Source organism: Neovison vison, chromosome 14, assembly GCF_020171115.1.
Source record: "Neovison vison isolate M4711 chromosome 14, ASM_NN_V1, whole genome shotgun sequence".
NCBI classification, from domain to species: domain Eukaryota; kingdom Metazoa; phylum Chordata; class Mammalia; order Carnivora; family Mustelidae; genus Neogale; species Neogale vison.
The window spans coordinates 4,640,522-4,657,336 of NC_058104.1; the positions used below are offsets into that span (position 1 = coordinate 4,640,522).

General features: G+C 46.1%; 1 protein-coding gene across 1 annotated transcript in view; it reads left to right on the top strand.

Moving 5' to 3' along the window:
• SDK1 (sidekick cell adhesion molecule 1) overlaps positions 1 to 16,815 on the top strand; it is a 510,043-nt gene that overhangs the window by 15,035 nt on the left and 478,193 nt on the right. The window lies entirely within an intron of this gene.

Sequence of the window (16,815 nt, forward strand, 5' to 3'; positions counted from 1 at the left end):
AGGTGTCAACTTGCTTTCTCCCTACCTGCCCATCCATGGGGTCCCTTCTCTAAACCAGGCTCCATGGCTCTTCTGCCTGGGCCTCTGAACCTGCTTGACACCAGACCATCCTTAGCCTTATTGAATACATGTTTCTAGTCTTGTTATTGGAACAGGAAAAATATTGAAGTGTATAAAGGCCATATTTAAAAATTTAGTAAAAATACTAAATAAATTGGAAAAAAAATACTAATTATAGTAGAAAGTGAGATAACTGCTTTCCTTTTTATTTTATTAAGAGTTGCTTGGGTGTCCACGTTTATATTGATTCCGATGATAATAAATGCCTCTCAAGGTCAGTGAAACAAAGAACAGGGATCAATTTTTCATTCTTTTAGAAGGCTGTTAGGCTGAACAAAAGGCAGCTGAGGTAGACTCTTGCAAAATATTCTGGAAATTTCTAGCATTGAGCACAATGTGGGCTGGGCCAATTTGGGATGAATGCTAGGGAAGGGTGGGTGCTAGGGAGGGTGGGTAGATTGAACTAAGTTTCCTCTCCAAAATCGGTGCTTCTAAGTAATGTCAGTGGGAACACAGTCCATGGTGGAAGGATTAGTCTAACCCAGCAGCAAGCAGCTGTACAGCCTGTCATTTGTTGACTTGCCGTCTAGCCAGATTCACGAGGCAGCATTTATTCAAGAAGTATGGAAGGAGATAGAATGAAATAACAGCTCTTAATTTTATAAGCTTTTCTTTTTCTTCTTGCATATTCTTGTTAAAACCATTCAATTCCTAGCTAGCCACTAATGTAAAGATGCTAAGTAGGCTTTAACTTAGTGTCCCATCGAACAAATGATCTGAGAAGCTATTGATAAATCTCCAATCTCGGTAGAATAATACGCTGGTGATCTCCCCCGCCCCACTTAGGAGATGAGATGAGATGAGGCTGGTTATGGATATTTCCACATTTGCAAGGCCTTTTGTTTCATACTTTCCACCTCATCATCACCCCCATATTTATTAAGTCCCTGCTGTGCAAGATGTCATAAATCAGTGCCCATGTGGTTTTCTTCCTAAGTTCATACATCATTCAAAGATAAATTGCTTTATACTTCTAAGAAAGTTTGGCTTTGGATAGCAGTTGGGAGGGCATTTCTGCATGGCCCCTGCCCAAGCAGTTGGCAAACAGGAGTCAGATGGCTTAGATCTGTTCTGCACCACTAGAGGTGTCCTTTAAAAACTGAAACATTTGGCTGAAAGTGTTTCACTATAGGGAAACAGGTCAAGACTCTATACCTGTCAGTTCCCTATCATGGCTGTGGAGATGATCCTTTGCCACGAGGAGGAGGAACCTCGTCTTGCCAGCCCTACCTCCTGACTTTTTTTTTTTTAAGATTTTATTTATTTACATGAGAGAGAGAGCATGAGAGGGAGGAGCAGAGTAAGAGGGACAAACAGGCTCCTCCCTGAGCCCCAAGCCCTATGCGGGGCTTGATCTCAGGACCCTGAGATCATGACCTGAGCCGAAACCAAGAGTCGGACACTTAATGACTAAGCCACCCAGGTGCCTCACCACTGTGACCTTCAGAATGTGAGCTTTTGGCTTACAATTAAATTTTTTTTTTTTCATTTTCAAGGGAAATAATAATTCTAATGTTTCCTAACTTGTAAAGTCAGTTGAATTGCCTATTAATAATTTTAACAGCAGCTGTTATTGAGAACCTACTTTAAACACATCCTCCCTGAACCTCACAGCTGTCTTCCAAAGAAGTATAATTAGCTGTGCTTCTAGAGGATTGGAGATGTTAACCAGCCCACCCAAGGACACACCACTGACCAATGGCAGAGCTAGGGTTCTACCTCAGGCCTGTCTGGCTCTGAGTCTCATGCTGTCTTCTGCATCACACTCATTCTTCTTTTCACTTTATTTTGCCAAACCTTCTTGGTGCTTTTGATATCTCTTTCCCTATACTTCTTATTTTCCTCTTTCTCCCTTTTTAGAACACCAGCCTTCAAATTGAAATACTACAGGTTGCCGTGAGCCACAGGCACACACAGACACATTGTCCATCTAGCCCTGAGCCTGCCTGCAAGTGTATTATGTATTCGATGTATCGGGTCTGTAAGTCCCTAACTTCAGAAGTTTTTAACAAAAGAGAAGGCAAATATGGTTATCCAGTTAAGGCATGGGCTTTATGAAATTCAGAGGCCTCGTGGGAGGTAAGGTGGAAATGATGTGTGTGTAGCACAGTGTGGGGGCAGCAGGCCAGAGAGGGCAGCTTCTGTGTGCAAAACCCAGCACCCGATCCCCGACAGCCTCTTTGTTCTTGAGCTGCACACTTGTGGAAGGAGGAGGTTTAAATTGTGCAGCAAAAGGAGCAGCAAAAATCCATCACCATCCCAGAAAATTAGCTGAAGTGAATGTCCCCATGGTGGGTGTGAGCTGCTGCACATTCACGTCAGAATGAGGGTAAAGGAAAAACTCACGAAGTTCTGATTGCACTTTGGGCTTTTTCCCCCATTCTTTTGCTGAGTACTTATCGAGGGCATACCACATCCCAGGTACTGTGCTAGGCACCGAATATGCAGCAGGAAACAAAAGAAAGTCCTTGTCCTCAGGAACCCTGTCTCCAAGTAGAAGGAAACAGATGACATGCCGACTGGTGATAATAGTGAGGAGAAAATGAAGCAGGGGCGGAGTGGGGAACACAAGGGTCAGCTGGGTTGCTATACATGTAAAATCAGAGAAGGTCTCTCCCCTAACCACCTCTTTGAGCAGAGACTGGAACAAGTCTGGGGAGGAGGCCTGGGGTAAACCAGTGAGAAGAGCACCCGAGGTAAGGGAATGGCACATATGTTGGAGGAACAGCCAGGCCAGAGAGAGGGAGAGGGCTGGAGAGGAGGTTCCCGAGCTGGCTGGGCCTGATTCCTACATGCCGGTGACTTAGCCAGAGGGAGGACTTTGGCATTTGTTCTGAGGATCCGAGCAGAGCACCAGTGTGATCTCCCTTGTGATCCATCTGTTAGGAATTCTTGAGGAATGGACTATAGGGCAGCAGAATCCGAAACAAGGAAGCCCAGTAGGGGTTTGCTGCAGTAGCTCAGGTGACTCAGGTTTGGGGAGGGCTGGTGAGAAGTGGCTGATACTGATATATTCTGAACATAGACTGGTAGGATTTCCTGCTGGATTAGCTGTGGGTATGAGAGAAGGAGAGGAGCCATGGACAACTCTAAGAATTTTGGCCTTCACAGCTGATAGGATGGGCTTACCATTTCCTGAACGGGAGAGATGATTTGCGGGCAAAGCAAGTTCTGTCTCTATTTGGGGGTGGGTGTCTAAAATTTTGTACATGTTTGAGATGCATAGTAGATGGTTACGAGGATCCAGTCGTGAGATAGTTGTTTGTATAAGACTCAAGGTCAGCAAAGAGGTCTCACTAAACTTGGGCATTGTTAGTATGTTCGTGATTTTTAGACCTCTTTAATGCTCCGTATGAAACACCTAAGTCAGTAAGCGAAGCCCAAAGAGTTCATCGTATCAGTTGAGATGCTCTTGGTCAGAGGTCACAGAGGGTGAGTCTGACCGAGCTAAAGGACCATGAACTGGAGAACTTGAAGCATTTCAGAACCAAGCCAGGAGAAGGACGGGGAGAGGGCGGGACCAGGGGGGATGCATAGTGGGACTGTGCTCGAGGCCAAGGTGCAGGGAGCCAGTCAGCACTTTAGTGGCTTCCCAGGAATGTGAGGTCCAATTTCCTGGAACTTGTAACTATGTCACGTAACAGGGCAGATGGGGAAGAAGGCTGCAGAAGCAGGAGGAGACTCATAAGCTGGGAAGGTGGGACAGAGGAGGGAAGGTGAAGTCTTAAGACGAGCGCAGGTGTGCTCAGTGTCGGGGGCCCCCGTGCCCGCTGCCCGCAGTGCTCACTCTTCTCACCCTCAGACATGAGCAGGTGAGAGTCACGACCCCAAGTGGCATGTTAGGTCGTTCCCTCCAGGAGTTTCAGTGTCCCCAGGGTATTGGCCATCGAAAACATTCTTGTTCTGAGAACTCTGTCTTGCACAGCAGATACACACTCCTGGAATGGCTGAGTGTGTGAAGAAATGTGAAGTAAAATCAGTAATATTTGTAAACTTCCTCACCAAAAGTGGGGGGAACATAACCTTGAGGAAAAATGCTATTGATGAAGGAGGAAGTCTATCTTAGAAAAGGCAAACTATACTTCAAAAGAAATGAGACTAAGTTATACTCAGAATTTTGAATAGGTAATTATAGGTTTTATTTATCTAAGAAGATGAAAAAAAATGTGTGTTTGTTTTTCTGATTTACTGAATCCAAATAGTTAGTTTGCTATCTTTGCATGTCAAAGGTGAGGATAGCTTGTCTTATAAATATCGTCTAATTTGATAATAAAATTGTTCTGTTATTTTGGTTTTGATATATGTTCTTTGTTTCCTTTTATTTCTCGGAATGTGAAATGTGAATGTTGATGTCGTGCAATATTTCTCCCACCTCCAGGAGGTAATTTATGTCGGCAGTTATCAGATTAGGACGCAAAAACTTGTTTTGTACTGTGCCATTCTCTGGCTTAATTGCAGGTTCTTGTGCTCAGACTGCGTGCGGCAGCCTACCTGACGGGAATGCGGAAGCACGGCGTACTTGCCTGTGTTTGCCGGGGAATGCGAAGTTTATAGATTAAATATTTCAACCTCCAGTCAGCTTTTTGCAGGATGACTTGCCAGGGAAGATGTGAATTGTGAAGTATAGGCAGTAAACAGCATCCCAGGCGACGTGGAAACAGCCTGACTCGTAATTGTCCATGCTTAAATACTCGAATGTCCATTAACTTATTACCATTTCATTTCAATCGCTTCAAGAAAGATTTGTTTAAATTAGTGCTTGTAGTGGAAGTCACAACTTAATGCTTGAATGAAGTAGATCTGGTTGTAATAATATTTTTATAGTTAACTGGGCTTTCAAAATAATATGCTTTTAAAAATTTTATATTATATTTTATAGGCATTTTGTGAATGTTTATAGAGTATGTCTATACATGTGAATTGAGCCCTATTTGCTATAAGTGAAAAAGACTAGGAGATGTGGGCTCCAGACCTGCTTCCATCATTAAGTCCGACCTTGGGCAAATTACTTTCTCTGCTTTGCTTCCATTTTCTCATGTCAAAGTGGGGAAGGTGTGCTAAATGACCACTGAAGTCCTTTCTGGTGTTCACACTCAGCCATGCTCATGGAAGGGCAGGCCCATTCTGCCTCTCCCTCTCCTCATGCATTCAGTAGTTATTTACTGAGTGCTAATCTTTTGCCAGGCACTGGTCTAGCTGCCAGGGGCAGAAAGGTGAATGAGGCATTGAAGGTCCCGCCATCAGTGAGCTATGGCCTCCCGTGGGAACAGGTTAATAAACAGGATACTCTCAGGGGAGGACAGGCACCATGAGGGAATGAGCCGGGACTGGGATGGGAGAGCTGAGCGGGAGAGGGAGGGATCTGGTCGCTGCTCTACACTGGGTGGCCCAGGACAGCCTCTCTGGGCAGGCGACATTTTAACAACCACATTACTGCAGTATAATTTACATACAACACGAACAGATTTTCAACACACAAATGGATGAATTCTAGCAAATATGTGACAAATGTCAGCCCTTCCCCCAGTCAAGTTCCCTGGTGCACTTAGCACTCACATGCTCTCTCCAGCCCTGCCCAATAATCTAATTTTTATTACCATAGGGTAGTTTGTGTATTCCAGAATTTCTTATAAATGGGATCATAGAATATGAAATCTTTTGTGCCTGGCTTATTTCATTCAAGACAATTTCTGTGATACTCTCAGGACGGTGTTTAGTAAGAGTAATTATTAATATTTCTGAGTGCCGGCATTGTTTTAAGTGTTTTCCATGGAATGATTCGTGAGCTCCTCCCAACAGCCCAATGAGTCATCCCGTTATTGTCCCCACTTGACTGATGGCTGCTAAGGTAGGGAGAGGGCAGCAGCTGGTCAGTGTCCTAGTACCCGCTTGCCCTGCCGTGCTGCCTGCTTTCTCAGCTTCTGTCTGTAGGGCGAGGAGCCTGCCCTGCATGGAGCTGGAGGACAAGTGTTCTTGGCAGAGAGGGCAAATACTTGCAAACCCAGGAAACAGCTGCTCGTGTTTGCTCAGCTGGAGGGGCTGTTGTGCGGTTGAGGTGTGAAAAGAGGCAGAAGGGAGTACAAGAGACACGGGACCTGGAGGCAACAGAGTCTGTGAAGGAATCTGGATTTATTCCACATACTGTAAGAAGTCTTTGTGGAATTTGTGTTTTTTTGGAAAATGTTTTGAGATTGTGGTAAAATACATGTCACATAAACTTTACCATCCTAGCTCTGGTTCAGCGTACAGTTCAGTGGTGTTAAGTGCATTCCCATTGCTGTGTAGCTGTCCCCACCATCCATGTCCAGAACCTTTTCTTGTTCCCACACTGAGGCTCTGCCCTCACTAAGTAACAACTCCCCACTCGGCCCTCCCCACCCCAGCATCCACTCTTCTGCTTTCTGTCCCTGATTTTGACTTCTCCAGAGTTCCTCATGCAAGTGGAACCATGCAGTATTAGTCCTTTTTTCCCTCTTCTTTAATTAAACTGTGTATTTTGAGTTGATTGTGTATTCAAATAGAGTTGTAAGAAATAATACAGGCAGAGCCCATACACCCTTTAACCAGTTTCCCCAAGTGGTGAGATCCTGCTGCACTGTTGCACCATATCACATTTAGGATATTGACATTGCCAGGGTTAAAACAGGACACATTCTTATCACCAGAGAGTCCCTCCAGTCTTATTCAGTCTTACTTATGGCCACGCCCCTTTCCTCCAGCCCTGCCACCCACCCTCTCCACTTCTATAATTTCATCACTTAGACCATGTTATGTAAGTAGAATCATGCAATCTGTTATAGGGTTGGCTTTCTTCACTCATCGTAATTCTGTGATTCATTCAGGTCATTGCCTGCGTTTGTGGTTGGCTCCTTCTCACTGTGTCGTGTTCCATGGTGCGGACATACCACAGCCTGTGTAGCTGGTGGTGAAGGACATTTGGGTTGTATTCGGTTTTCCACCATTTCAAATAAAGCTGCTATAAACAGTTGTGTACAGTTTTTTGTGGAAACAGAAGTTTCTGTTTTTCTGGGATAAACACCGGGGAATGCAGGTGCTGGGCCACTTGGTAGCTGCATGTTTAGTTTCTGTAAGGAAAGGCCCAGCTGTTTTCAAGAGCAGACGTACTACGCTATACTGCCCCCAGCAGCGTCTGGGCGATCGCGTTTCTCAGCCCCTTCTTTCGCACTTCGTACTTGCACTGTTTTTTGTTTTAGCCATCCTGATAGGTCTGTGATTATAACTCAGGGTGTTCTTAATGTGCATTTTCCTAATGGCTGATGATGTTGAATATCGTTTAATGTGTTAATTTTAGAGGGAACCAAATAGGAAAAACTAAACCTCTTGAAGTGAAAAATATAATTATTTATCTAAAAAGTCAATTGAATCGGTGAGAGAGCAGACACTATGCAGCTAAAGTGGGAAATATTGTCCAGGTGGGTGTGAGGAAGAAAACTCAGAATAAAGCCCAGAGATAAAAAAGATGGAAAATATGGAAGACAGGCTAAGAGATAAAGAGGATAGAATAATCACTCAAGCTCTAAGATGAAGGGGGAAAGATTGGGAAGAATGGGAGGAGATAATGTTCAGAGATAATTGTCCTAGCATTTCCTAAAATGATGGATCCTCGGAGTCAAAAGGCAGATTAAGCTCCAAGTAGGACAAATGAAAATATATCCAAATCTAGATGTATTATAATGTCACCGTTGAACTTCAAAGACAAAGAAGAAATCTTAACAGCAACCATACGTGTAATTCCCATTGCCTCAAAGGCACAGCCATTAGATCTCTGTGGGCAGTGATAGTAGAGAAGATAACGGACTAACAGCTTCAAAATTCCAAGGGCTATAACTGTAATTGTGGAAACCCATATCCTGCTAATCTAGTGTCCAATTTGAGGGAGGTGTGAGGATATTTTCGGACAAGACTGGGAATGTATATTTCTGAGAGCTCCCCTGAGAGACCCAGCAACAGTGGGCTTGAGGAGAAAGGAAGGAGAAAGTTAGAAATGTTGGTCTTCATTTGATCTTTTTTTCCTGTTAGTAAATATTTAGTAATTGTGGCTTTACTATGTTTAAATAAAAGATAAGGAAGGTGGAGGGAGCAGGTGGAGATAGTTCTTTGGGCATATTTTTACTGGGAATGGCTGCAGAGAAAGGGCTAGTGTCCACATGGGCTACCTGAGATCAAGGGGGTGGTTTTTCTGTTGAGGTGGGAAATACCAGAGAATATTCGTATGCTGGCAGAAGCAGTTCTTCAGGAGGAAAGGACAATGTGAAGGGTCTAGGGAGCGTGAATGTAGCTAGGGGAGCAAAATCCACGGAGGGTGAGAGGCCACGTGGCCTGGGCACACACACAAGCAGCATGAGAGGGAGGACCTGGCATGGTGGGGTCCACAGGCTTGCACCTGTACACGGGGGGCCTTCAGCAGGGAGCCTTAGAGAGAGTCAAGGGCAGCTTCCACTGTCACAACAGAAGCTTAATGAGGTGTGGATGTGTGTTGTGTGTGTTGTGTGGCAGATGTTCTTAGGGGAAATTGAGGGCTTGTAGGGTTTTCTTTCCTCTGTGAGTATTGAGAGGAGGTATGAGTTCAGAGTGGAGTGTGGCACACGATGAGCGGGAAGCTGCTGAATCATCTTGGGACTCAAAGCAAACGGAGAAACATGCTAGGCCGTGGGACCAGCTGAGTGCACATGCATGGTTGCGGCTTGTGCTACTGGAGCTCTTCAGGAAGCTTTACAGTTTCTGTTGCAGTCGTAGGGAAGGCAACTAATTGGGATCAGAGAAAGTGAAGTTTGCCTGTCGCATGGGAGTGAAAAACAAGGACATCGAGGGAGTTTGCAAGGGGGCGATGGCTCTCAGTGGACTCGGGTCATCTGAGGGAGGAAGTGTGGGGTGGTCATACGTGGCGGTGTGGAGTCAGAAGACCGCGGGAGCCTGCGAAGGAAGAGGAACGACTGAGTGGGGAAGTGAGGGGAAGTGCTGCGCTGGGCCCCGCGGATCCACTCATCCTCACCTTGGCCACTCCTTCCGGTCCCGGACAGCAGGTGTCTCCTCCCATCGGAACGGAGAGAGTGAGTGTTGCAATGCACACTGCTGGCCCAAGTTAAATTTTTGTAGGGTGAAACTTGACCCTTATGGAAGCCTAGAATGGGTCTAGGAGGAGACCCTGTGGAGGAGAGGGAGCAGACCAGCAGAGAAGTCGCCACACCACCCCAGCTGGACTGTCCAGCGACAGGTGGCTTCAGGCCTCCTCTCTGAAGTCATCCTGTGAGTCAGCACAGCTGCCAAGCGGAGGCCAGTGGGCTCCCGCCCTCCTTTGTGCTCTCTCCTCTCTCCCTTCTCCCTGTTTACAGCGACCTCACGCACCTGCAGCGGGCCCACAGAGATGCTGCTGAGGGGACTCTGTTCCCCGGGAGACCCGGGGTGTGATGTCGGGGATCTGGGATGGGACTTCAGAATGAACTCTCATAGGGGTTGGCAAGGCTGAGAAGGGCGACCCTGCATGTGGGGCGGGGATGGCACAGGAGAAAGTATCAGCAGAGGTGGGAGGGTCAGTCACCGAGGTCCCAGCAGGGGGCTCAGCCACGTGGGATGACCGCAGCAGGAGGAGTCCTGGTGATGTAGTTGTGATTAGTGTTTTGTTGGGGTCTGGATCCAAACGCCAAGAAAGAATTCTTGAGACGTCTTTGGTGCAAAAAGGTGATTTTATTAAAGGTCAGGACAGGAGAAAGAGCTGCTTCCCTGGGGTTGTGAGGAATGGCCGATTATATACTTGGGGGTTGGGGGAGGTAGGGAAAAAGGGAGGTGTCCAAAGGACTTTGATATGCTAAAAAATAGTCTTCTTTTTTAAAGATTTTATTCATTTATCAGAGGCAGCAAGAAGGGAGCGTACATGCCGTGCAAAGAGACAGAGGCAGGGGGAGAAGCAGCACCCTTAAAGAAGACTCTGGGGATACTGGGAGCCTTACTGTTATCAAGCTAAGGCTGTTTTCCCCTCTAGCAAAGTATCAACATTAAGACAGTTGGGGTTTGCTAGAAGAGTGTTGTGGTCTGCCTGGCTCAATTATTCATCAATGGGCTGCAGGTTATAAGGACATGTAATTTTGTCTTCATTTCTTTTCTGCCTCTGTTTCCCGCATCACTAGGGAGACACAGAGCCAGGAGATTCCTTCTGCAGCAGGTGGTGGAAGTGAGTCGAAGCCCGGCAGGGGGTTCCGGAGAGTAAAGGGAGCTCTGACTCCGCCACGGCGGCTTCAGAGGAGCTGGGGCTCGGAAGGAGAGGCGACGGTTTTGGGGGTCCCACTGATGGCCCTTGCTCTGATGGAGTAGGCTCTGGGAAGCCCTTTTGGAACTGCTCTTCTGGGTGGGTCCTCCAGCGTATGGCACTTTGGAATCCCTCTGCTGTAGACAGAAAATTTGTGTCTCCCGCTGTTCCCCCAGTTCATTTGTTGAAATCCTAACCCCCCTTGTGATGGTGTTAGGAGGTGGGGCCTTCAGAAGGTGCTTAGGTCATGCGGGTGGACCCCTCGGGAGTGGGATTACTGCCCTCGTGGAGGAGACCTTCGAGAGCTCCCTCCCCACTTCTGCCACGTAAGGACTCAGCCAAAAGGTGGCCACAGACAAGAAAGAGGCTCAGTCCAGTCACCCAGTCTGTCAGTGCCTTGAGCTTGGATCTCCAGCCTCTAGAACTGTGAGAGAAATGTTTCTTGTGTACCGGCCGCCCCGTCTGTGGAATTTATAGCAGCCAGATGGATGAAGACACCCACGTAGGCAGAGTCTACCCTGTGACGGATCACATCACCTCCCAGTGCCTCTCCTGTACTTGGGAGCGGGCAGATGGTCTCTGTCCTGAGTTGTCCTGAGATTTAACAAGAAGTAATGAATGAGAAGTAATTTATTAACTAATGTTTGAGGAGGTGAAGAGGATCCATGCTGTATTTCCTCCGACCCCATGGTGTCCTCATGCTTCCTTAATGATGTCCTGTGTACATGTGGCTCTGTGCATGGCTGTGTGTGTCGATGTCTAGGGACCTAGTGCTAACTGGCAGGAAGGGACCCACGGGTAGAGAATATGCTGGGGCCGTGGGTACCACTGTGCCCCAGTCTGCCTTCGCTCCCGTACGTGTCCTATGGGCTTTTCCAAGTGCTGGCTTCTGACACCTAGGAAGTTCCTGTTGTTGTTCTGACCACATCCAGGAGGAGTCCCATTGTCTGAGCTGATATGAGGGCATGCAGATCAGTGTCCGTGGACATGGGGAAGAGGGAGAGATGGGAAGCACGGCATTGCTTCAGTGAATGGCCTCCGGAATGCTGACTACCTTTCTGCCTTTCAGTACTTCAGGGCAGACGTCACTGTGCACGGTTGGAGGAGACCCAAGACTGCCCGAGAAGTTCATGTTTCCTTTCAGATTGTTAGGCATTTTGACACTATTAAATGGAAGGTCACCCTTAAACATTCGATCAGGTTCTGGGCTGTGGCTGGTGGTCGCCGACGTGGACAGTGAGACCTGCACTATCAGTGACGTGGACGGAATTGGTGAAGGTCGTTAAAGCATTTTCTGTGTAGTAGGGTTTGTTGAGCATGTGTGGGCAGCTTCCAGCGTCCTCCTGCTTTGGGATCAGGCTACCTCTCAGCCAGGGAGCCACTCCTGGGCACAGTGAGTAGCCGAAGGGCAGGGGTGAGGAACTTAGAATTACTTGGTTCCATTTGAGTTGGCAGTGTAGTATTTAATGACAAGACTTTAATATTCTGTGTACCAATTTTTCATTTGAAAATAAAATACCACTTCATTTTACATGAGCAGATCTAGTGACAATAATGCATTTCTTTACAAATATTAGCCTATTATACATCTCAAGTCAGTTGCACATAATTGCATTTCACCAACTCTACATAATACTTTAATTAAAACTAGGATAATTAAAATACAGTTTTAATGAACAATAAATTCTGAAGTTGTCAAGCCTAGAATGTGTTATGTGAATCATACCTTGCTCTCTTTTTAGCTGCTAAATCGGTATCCACATTACATTTTGCAATGGCAATGATCTGAGTGGGAGGCATTCTTTAAATGCTTCTAATAAATAACAGATTTCTTTGTGGCTGTCATATATCTCTCTGTCCCCCTGGCATACAGTTGATTGTTTGCTACTAGTTATAAACCCTAGATGCAAGGAAAAGTTTTTCTTTGTGTTTCCTCCCAGTTTTATTGGGATATAATTAACATATAGCATTCTATTAGTTTTAGGTGAACAGTGTAATGATTTAAAATATGTATTGCAAAATGATCACCACGGTAAAGCTAGTTAACATCCATCACCACACAGTTACAACATTTTTCTTCTATTGAGAACTTCTAAGATTTACTCTGTTGGCAACTTTCAAATATATGATATGGTATTCTTTTTTCTTTCCCCAGAGAGAGAAAGAGAGAGAGAGAGAAGCAAGCACAAGCAGGGATGGGGGGAAAGGGAAGGGAAAATCTCAAGCAGACTCTGTGCTTATAATGGTGCCTGATGTGGGCTTTACCTCACGACCCTGAGATCTTGACCTGAGCCGAAATCAAGAGTAAAACTCTGAACCAACTGCACTACCCAGGTGCCCCTACAATATTGTATTCTCAACTACAATCACCATGTACGTTATATGCCCAGAACCTACTTATCTTACAACTGGAAGTTTATACCTTTTGGCCCCCTTCGCCCCTTTTTCCCCCTACCACCACCTCTGGTAATCACCAAATTGTTTCCTTTCTACGAATTCAGGTGGGTTTTTTTGTTGTTGTTGTTGTTGTTGTTTTGTTTGTTTGTTTGTTTGTTTGTTTTTTAGATCCCATGTGTCAGTGAGCTCACACTGTATTTGTCTTTTTGTGTCTCACTTACTTCAAGTAGCATGATGTCCCCTGGGTTCATCCATATTACCACAAGGGACAGGATTTCTTTCTTCATTAAGGTTGAATGATACTCCATCACATATGTGTGTGTGTGTTTAAGTATACACCACATCTGCTTCATCCATTTATCTGTCAATGGACACTTAGTTTGTTTCCATGCCTTGACTGTGGTGAACGTTGCCGCAGTGAACACGGGCTACACACATCTCTGAGACAGTGATTTCATTTCCTTCAGATCTATACCCCACAGTGGAATCACTGGATTGTGCACTAGTTCTGCTTTTCATTTTTGGAAAACCTCCAAACTGCCTTCCACAGAGGCTACGCCAGTTTACATTTCCACCAGTGGTGCGCCAGTGTTCCCTTTCTCCACATCCTCACCAACACCTGTTACCTCCTGATAATACCCACCCTAACAGGCATGAGGTGAGATCTCGACGTGGTTTTCATTTGCATTTCCCTGATGATCAGTGATGTTGAGCACCTTTTCACGTAACTGTTGGCTGTCTGAATATGTTCTTTGGAAAAGTGCGTCCTCGGCTCCTTTGCCTGATTTTAATTGGATTGTTTCTTTGTTTTTGAAGGCTCGGCAACTTAGCAAAACACTTGGCCATCCCAAATAGTGAGTGTTTATTAGATGAATGAATAAGTATTTCCTGAATGAATAAGTAGTAGTAGTTGACCCATTCTGGGGAGATAGTGCAGGACAGTGTACATTAAATTAAGACCCAGAAAACTATGGTCCTGGTCTCGGCTCCATCAGTTAGGAGCTACATGACCTTGACCAAGTCCTTTAACTATTCCCAGCCAAGGTAATATAGCGGGACATCTCAAACGGAGAGAGTAGTAGCTACCTTACCAAGCTCTTGGAATTACTACAGGGAACATGCATTTGTTGAGTAAAATTATAGATGTGAGAATGCTTTCTAACCTATAAATGTAATGTACTGCTGTTGGTCTCTATCATTTCTGCCTCTGCTCATTATACTCTCCATACACACGAATGTGCACTAGTATTGAAAATCCACCATGTATCAAGTCCTCTGGAACTGTGGTTCTTTAGGTTATTTCCATAATGAAACTCCAGTCCTCAGTCAAGTGGCACCTTGTGGTACAGAACACAAGTCCTGCCCCCTCGGCTTCCTCCAGTTATAATGTCCTTTGAAGATTCAAGCAGGTCCCGGTATTGGCTGGGTAATTAGGGAAGCATTGCTGCCTGTGCATCTAATGTGTAGTTCATTACACATTCAAATGTAAGTGACTTTTATTAGCTTCTCTTTTGGATTATCAGGGCCACTGGTTATCTCTCCCAAATACAGGCTACTGATTCATTCACTTGTCTCTTCATTTAACAAGTACCCGATTGCACTGGCATCATCCATGAAAGTTACTCCTGAAGCACCAAATTCTCTAGAAAGGAAATGTGCTTTGGACTCTGGCCAAGGGGATACTGCTATAGTTAATAAGTCAAGAAGACTTTGTAACACTGTTTCCTTTGTAATCCACACATAGGGCCTGGCCCCTGAGGGCAGCTTCTAGTGATGCTCCAGGATGCATGTCATCTTGTATATCCAAGGAGAGCCAGCGCTCGGAGTGCAGTTCAGTTTCTACGGGCACCGTGGGGGCTCTGTGTCATGGCAAGACAGGTCTCATCTGGGCTTGCCCCAGAGTCCTTGGGCAGAAATCTTGGCTACCAAAGTGAAATTCTCTCATACAACAGAGGAAGGGAATGAGCACCAGGAAGGAAGGGATGTGGTCAGAGCACAGGGAAAGTCACCTTATGTGTGATGTGACCAATGGTGTGTCTGCACTTCGGGGCTAGGACCAGGAGGAGGCTGTGATGTGCAGAGGCTGAGGCACTGGGGGAATGGGGCGGGTCAAGAAAGGTGAGTGGTGGGCCAGCTCGACGGCAGGAGGTGCTGTTAGAGTTGGCCGCCTGTGTCCGCAGGTGGGAAGAGAAGCATTTCCAGGGATGGGCCAGGGAGCGGGGCGGGGGTGTACAGTACTGCCTACAGAGTCCTTGAGATCATGTTTTCAAAGGGGATCAAGGAGCACAAACTGCGAGTTGAAGACCCCACACAGATAGAGATTGGGGAGCAGGGGATAGGGTAGGCTTTAGAAAGCACATGACATTTAAGTAAGAAGGGCTGACCGTGAGAACCGGCTGGATTCTTTAATCATTTTCTGATTCTGGGCAGACCTAACTTAATAACTGAGCCGCTCAGCTCCATCACCTGTGACGCGGGGTGAAAGCAGTTATCGTGACTGCCTGATGTGACACACACTGCTAGTGTGTCGGCTGGGGCTCTGCTGTGCCGTGGGCCAAGCGGGCTGGCCTCTGGGTGTGGGTGCTGTGCAGCCCGTGTGGACGCTCTGGAGACTCGTGCGTTTCCTCCACAAGGCTGCTCTGAATCTTCACGGCACCCGAGGAAAGGAAGCAGAGGAGGTCTTACCACACCAGTTTTGTGGATGACTGCATGGGGGAAGAAAGAGGCTCTGTGATTTAAAGTCAAATACAATGTAAGTGATAGAGCCAGGGATGGAGTTCAGTGCCTGAATGATGCCTTTCGGGTCATTTGGGGAACGTTTATGACACTCAGCTTGCCCACACGGGATTTGGGAAGGGGGAAAAGGTCCTTGCTGGGCATTTGGCACCCCGTCTCTGGCTCCATGATGCTGCCTGTGGTGTGGTGCCCAGCGGTAGGCCTGAAGCTTCCGAAGGCGCCTTTTCTGCCTCAATAAGGTGCAGGTGATAATAGAAGTGACCTCGCAGCACTTTCATTTTTGTTTGTGATAATCAAATATGGTAGCGGATAGAAGAGCCTATTGTGAGTTGCAGAATGTCCTGTCTGTGTGACCTGGACTCCTTTTCTCACGCGGGCTCATTCCTCGCTGTAATCAGATCTGACCAAAGCCTAGTTAGATCGAATTGCTCAAGCATTTGCATCCAGAGGACAGTCACGAATGTCAAAGCTGTCACTCATTCGCTCGGTCTGCCCACCAGTCAGCAGGTGTGAGGCTCTGGGGATAAAGAGATCAATAACACAAACCTGACTCTGAAGGGCTCACAAGCTAGTGAGGGGATTGTAGCTACTTCTTCATAGTTCATCCGGCCTAGCCTCTTTGTTTTCTTAAATAATAGCTTTATTGAGCTGTAATTCACTTATCATAAATTCTTTTTAAAGAATACACCATTTTAAAGGGTATAATTCAGTGATTTTTAGTATATTCTGAGTTAGACAATCATTTCCACTCTCTAACAGAGCATTTCCACCGTCCCAGAAGAGACCCCCAGACCCTCTAGTCGTCCCACCCCCAGCCCCCTGGCCTTGGCCGTGATCAGTCTGCTTTCTATCTTTGTGTATTTGTCTGTTCTGGGCATTTCATATAAAAGGAATCATATACTATGTGACCTTCTGACACTTCGTGGTCTTTATTCAGTGATTTTTTTTAATCCCCCCCCCCTTATTGATTGTCATTAAATATTTCAGTGGGTCTTCTTTGGTTACCTTTCATGAGCTAAATTCTACCTGGGTAAAGAAAAGATGTCCTTCATTTCTTTAACAAACATTTGGCTGGTGTCTCCTTTGTGTAGGGCACTCTGGCAGGGACACGTATGATACCACACAGCTCCCTATTCTCACAGGATTTACAGTAGTAAGGGGAAGCAGACCAAAAAATAGGCAAACGAACAAACACATGAAGAGAATTGGGTGATGAGGGAAGCCTAGCCCAGGATATAATATTTAGAACAGAATTAAAGGAGAGAAGCCAGCAATGGGAAGAAATGGGGCTGGACATT